Genomic DNA, 6,000 nt, shown 5'->3' on the forward strand with positions numbered 1-6,000 from the left:
CGATTCTGAGATCAAGACCTGAGCTAAGATCAAGAGTCAGAAGCGTAACTGGTTGAGCCATACAGGCACCCCACCGGTTGATTTTCTTATGTTGACCCACCCCTTCATTTCCGGGATAAATTCCACTTGGTCATGTGTAAGATCCTCTTAATGTGCTGTTGGATTTTGTTTGCTGATATTTTGTTGAGGACTTTGGTGTCTATACTCAAAATGGATATTGGTCCATGGTTTTCTTTCTTTATGGTATCTTTGTCTGGCTTTTGTATCGGGGTACTGCTGGCTTTATAGACTGTGTTAGGAAGTGTTGCTTTCTCTTCTGTTTTTTGGAAGAGTTTGAATAGGATTACTGTCAAATCTTTGAATGTTTGGTAGAACTCACCAGTGAAGCCTGGGTTTTTCCTAGTTGGCAGGTTTTTTATTCTGATTCCATCTCTTTATCTATTACAGGTCTACTGAGCGTTTCTATTTTTTCTTGAGTCGATTTTGGTAATTCGTGTGTTTCTGGGAACTTGTCCATGTCCTGAAGACTATCTAATTTATTGGCATACAGCTGCTTATAGTGTTCTCTGATAATCCTTAAAATTTTTGTAAGGTTGGTGGTAACATCCATGTTTCATTTCCAATTTTAATTTATGCCTTTTTCTTCTTAATGAGTGTAGTCATTCTTAATGAGTGTTGTCAATTTTGTTGAACTTTTCAAAAAGCCAGCTATCAGTTTCATTGACTTCATTTTTTTTCTATTCTCTTTTCATTAACTCTGTCCTCATCTTTATTATTTCCTTCTTTCTGTTGGCTTCAGGTTTAGTTTTTCTTTTTTGTAGTTCCTCCAGGTATAAAGTTAAGGTGTTGATTTCAAAGCTTCCTTTTTAATGTAAGTGTTTACAGCTATAAATTCAATTCTGAACACTGCCCGTCACTGTATCCTGTGTGTTTTGGTATACTGTGTTTTCATTCATCACAGAATATTTTCTAAGTTCCCTGGTGACTTCTTTAACCAATTGGTTAAGAGTGAATTGTTTAATTTCCACATATTTGTGGGTTTTTTTTTTTTCAGTTTCCCTTCTGTTATTGATTTCTAGTTTCATTCCATTTGGTCAGAGAAGATACTCTGTATGATTTTCATCGTCTAAAATTTGTTGAGAATTGCTTTATGTCCTAACATATGGCCCATCCTGGAGGATATTCCATGTACACTGGGGAAGAATGTGTGCTCTGCTCTTGTTGGGTAGAGTATGCTGTGTATGTCTTTGATGTCTAGGTGGTTTATAGTGCCATTCAAGTCCTCTATTCTTTATTGATCTATTGTCTAAGTGTCCTATCCATTATATAAAGCAGGGTAAGGAAGTTGCCACCTATTATTGTAAAACTGTCTATTTCTCCCTTCAATTATGTCAGTTTCCTTCATATCTTTTAAATCTCTGTTGTTTGGTATCTATGTTTATAATTGTTACAACTTCTGGTTGAATTGATCCTTCTATCAATAAAAATGCTCTTCTTGGCCTCTTATAACAATTTTTCACTTAAAATCTATCTGCCCTGCTGTGATTTAGCATCCCCAGCTCTCCTTCAGTGACCACTATTTCCATTGAATATCTTTTTCATCCTTTCACTTTCAACCTATTTGTGTCTTTGGGTCTACATTGAGTATTTTGTAAGCAGCACATAGAGCTTGTCTTTGTCATCCACTTTGCTAATCTTTCTTTTAATTGGCAAGTTTAACCCATTTACGTTTAGTGATTATGGATAATGAAGGATTTTTTTTTTCTGCTGTTGTGCTATGTGTTTTCTATGTGGAATATCTCTTTTCATTCCTCAGTTCCTCCAGTACTGCCTTCTTTTATGTCTGATGGGGTTTTTTTCTTGTGAATCATTTTGATTCCCTTGTCCTTTTCCGTGTCTTTCATTTATCTTCTTTGTGGTTACCACAGGGATTATGTTAACATCCTAAATTTAAAACAATCTAGTTTGATCACCGTTTTGTTTTTCTTTCCTTTCAAACAGACTGTAATTTTAATGCAGTTTTAGGTTCACAGCAAAGTTGAGCAGAAAACAGAGTTCCCATATACTCACTGCCTGCCACCCTGCTCTCTGCAAATGGCCTCTCCCCTGACCCCGCCACTATCAGTCCCTCCACCACGAGAGTGGTGTATTTGTTACAACTGAAGAACCTACACTGATAATGTCATTATCACCCAAAGTCCAGCATTTACATTAGGATTCACTCTTGATGCTGTACATTCTATGAATTCGGATCAATGTTTAATGACATGTGTCTACCATTATATTATCATACAGAGAGCAGTTTCACAGCCCTAAAAAGCCTCTATACTTCATCTATTCATCTCTCCCTACCCCAGCCCCCGGCAACCACTGATCTTGATCACCCCTTTTAAATAATTAAAATAACCAACCTTCACTGAGTGCTTCCTGTGTGATGAGGACCATGGTATGCACTTTTCAACAGCCTTATAAAGTTCCCATCTTACAGCACAAGAATCTAGTTAAAGAAATGATCAATTATCTAAGGCCACCCAGCTACAAAATGGCAGAGCTAGGATTCAGACCAAGTCTGTCAGGCTCCAGAGACTAAGCTTTTTGGCATTCATGCTAATGTCTGGATGAGGATAAGGATGAGGATGAGGGTGGCAATGGTGGTGGCGGCAGTGGTGGCAATGACAGCAGATAGCATTTAACATTGATGGAAACAGTGCTTACAATGTGCTGGCCCTGTGCCAAGTGCCTTCTGTGCCTTATCTCTTCAATCTTCCCCCCAGTTCTGTGAGGTAGGCACTATTATTATTGCCATTTTACAGAAGAGTAAACTGAGGCTCAGAGAAGTTAAATCGTAATCTCCCTCAAACACCCAGAACCTACTGAATGGAGGCTGGTGACTATCATTGAAGGCTTTGACTTGATGCTCTGCCAACCCTCGCTAGGGCTGGAGATGGCAAAGACAAGGGACAAGGTCCTTGGCTGAAAACTGGTTGGTTTGGGTTTTTGAAGTTCAAAGTCCAGGCACTTAGATTTGACATTATTTGACTTTTTCTTTTACAAGGACACACGAGGTCTGACAGCACTTGTCTCCCACAGGCACAGCAGACTCTGCCCTTGGCTGTCTAGCCTTAGTTATTGTCTTTCTTGTCACAGGAGGATGGCCCTCAGGCTTCCGGGTACACAACTAGGGCTCAGAAATAGCCTCCTAATCGGCCTCATCAGCTTTGAAGGAGGCCACTGCAGGAGGGGCCTAAGTAGGCCAACACTTTAACCCAGTTATACGAGGGCAGCTGTAATCCAGGCTGATCATGTCTTGCTAAGCTCTTGTGGGGCGGGGGGGGAAGGGGAGCAGGGGATGTCCACAAATTGCTTCCTGTGCCCAAGTATCCCTGGGTCTCCCTGCAGACACTCCTTCCCCTTCTGGAAGAGCTTGGCCTAAAGGCCACAGAGGCCAAGGTTAATGAGAGTGGCCGCCAGCACCCAGGGAAGGTTGGTGGCCATTTCCCATTGTGGTCAATGTCCATGGCTCATGCTGCTCCGGGACAAGGTGCTGCTTTTTTCCTTGAAAGGCCCACTGCCTAACTCTTCTCTGCCTTGTGGGACAAGGTGAGGAAATCATTGTCTTCCTCCGTGCGGGCCAGACAGCTGCTCAGGTCAACCCCAGGAGTTCAGAGCGAGGCTGGGCTCCTTCCCTCTACACCCGTCTTGGCTCACGTCTGGTAATGGCGGGCCCTGGGAATTCCCCACGGAAGCAGGCTGAGCTGTCTGGCCAGGTTGTGGTTGGGAAATAAAGAAACCAGAGCTGTTGGGGATGGCTAGCCTGGCTTTTCTGGCTCCCTCCCCAACTCTCTTTCTGGCTTCCTCCTTCCCTCCCTCCCTCTGTCCCTGATGGTTGGCACCATGGGTTTTATTATGCAGGTGCGCTCCGCCCCCTCCCCTTCAGGGCCCACAAACCATCTGCCCCAAGAGGCAGCCCAGCAAAGTGAGCCCCCCTCTGGTCAGGAAGCAGAGAGCTTGCCTGGCCTGCCTGGATGCTGGCAGGAAAGAAGGAGAAGATGGAGTGTTGAAACTTTTTAAGTTTTTCCGAAGGGGTTTCCTCTACCAGGAGGGGGAATCTCCTGGGGACCAGCAAGGGGAATCAAAAGCAACAATTCTGGCATCTCAGTGACTCTAAGGCACCTTGGGTTGTAAGTTGTCCCTAGTTTATCTGCCTCTGGAAAAGAAAACTACGCTCTGCTCGAACTATGTCATGCCATTTGATTGTAAGATGCAACCCAGATTTAGAGATGTTAAAACTCAAAAAAAAAAAAAAAAAAAGAGGGCGGAGAGGCCTTTAGAGTCCACGAAATACAGAAACATTCTTTAAAACTGAGGCATCTAAGAATGGCATAGCCCTTAAAAAAAAAAAAAAAAAAAAAACAACCCAAACCAAAACAAAACAAACCCGAGGCATCACCTCTGCTACACACCCCAGAGACGCCCAACCACACAGGGCACATTAAGGCACAGTGGGTTAAGTATAGTCAAAACTCCAAAGACCCTTTGCGCTCTGAGAATAAGCATTGTAACTACCCTGTCTGGAAATAGGGCCCCTCTCTGACACCAAACAGGACTTTACAAAGCCATCTTTCTCCCTGGGTGTCCCACAGCTGCCTTGGAGTTGAGAGAGGTAAGATTTGGCCAAGGGCACCCGGGGCCTTAGAGGGGGCAGAGAACAGCTGAGTGCCACTGCAGTGGCTTCTTCAACTATCGCCGGACGACCGCAATCGAGGGCTGGTGAGCGTGGAAAGAAGTGACTTCAATGTCTTTCCTGATGGAATTATGTACGGAACCTCAAGGTACCGAACGGAACAAAACTGGGAGTTGTTCCAGGTGAACAAGGCCAGAACCTCACATGCCCAGCCCCCACGCACCCCTCATCCCCAGGTGGCCTCCCCAGACCCCCTGTGTCTCTGAGGAACACTCTTCAAGTTTCCAGAGTGAGAGGCTCCCACTGTCTCAGCAAGGTTCTTTTTATGAAGCTGAATTTTGGTTATTATTCTTCAGACCTTTTTGGCAGGTCTTAAAAATCTCATTTATAAGAGGCTCGGGAGTAGAGGGTCAGGGCAAAGAGATGACTCACAACCCAGCCTGGAAGCCTCAAGTGAAAACAAAACAAAACAAAAGTTTGCTTTGCCTCATGAGTTGGGGTGAGGCCTGGACACTGGGAGTGCGGTTAAACTCCCGCGGTGATTCTAATACACAGGACAATTTACAGGCTCCTGTCTTCGTGGTTCTCTATCTTGTCAGCTCCAATGTTCTCAAAATCTGAGGGTGTGTTCTGGACAGCACAGGAAGGCCCCTCCATTCCCAGGGCGGGCAGGAAACCCAAGAGCCCAGGGCCTCCTTCTAAAAATTTCCTAGGGAAGGCATTGGGGACTCCTGGAAAGTAGGGAAGAAACAGCCAAAGGGACAGCCTAAGCAGGCAGCACCCCTGCCAACCCCGTGAAGGCGAGGCGGGTGGGGACAGGCCAGAGAGACCAGGGTGCAGAGGGGCAGCTGGGGAGGCGTCGCTGGAAAGAACACCCACGCAGCTCACGCTACTGGCCCCGTGACCTATCAGAGCTTGGTCAAGGAAGCATCTGACCTCCTTGCCAAGACCTGCCTTGTCGCGAGACTCCAGGGCTCCTGGCTGGCTGAGATGCAGGAGGAGCTGTGCTGAAGTGAGGACATCGGCTGCAAAGGGCCAAGCCCTCTGGGTCATCTGGGAGCCACAGGAGTGGCCTTCCCTGTCGCCTCCCAGGCAGAGACGCTGAGCCCTCTTTGCCAGACAGCTCAGACACCCCAGCTGTGCCATCCAGATGCTGGGCAAACGCTGACTGGGAGGGGAGTGGGGACGGGCGGTAACAGAGAGTCCTTGACTTTGGACGAGGCCCGCCTGTCCGTTGCCAAGGTTAGCAAACCACATTTCCTTTGAATAAGCCACTGCGTTTGTCAGACTGACGTGGATCTCTGCCCCTCCACTGG

The sequence above is a fragment of the Mustela putorius genome, unplaced genomic scaffold (assembly GCF_011764305.1).
Source record: "Mustela putorius furo isolate JIRA1106 unplaced genomic scaffold, ASM1176430v1.1 tig00003901_pilon_pilon_pilon, whole genome shotgun sequence".
NCBI classification, from domain to species: Eukaryota; Metazoa; Chordata; class Mammalia; order Carnivora; family Mustelidae; genus Mustela; species Mustela putorius.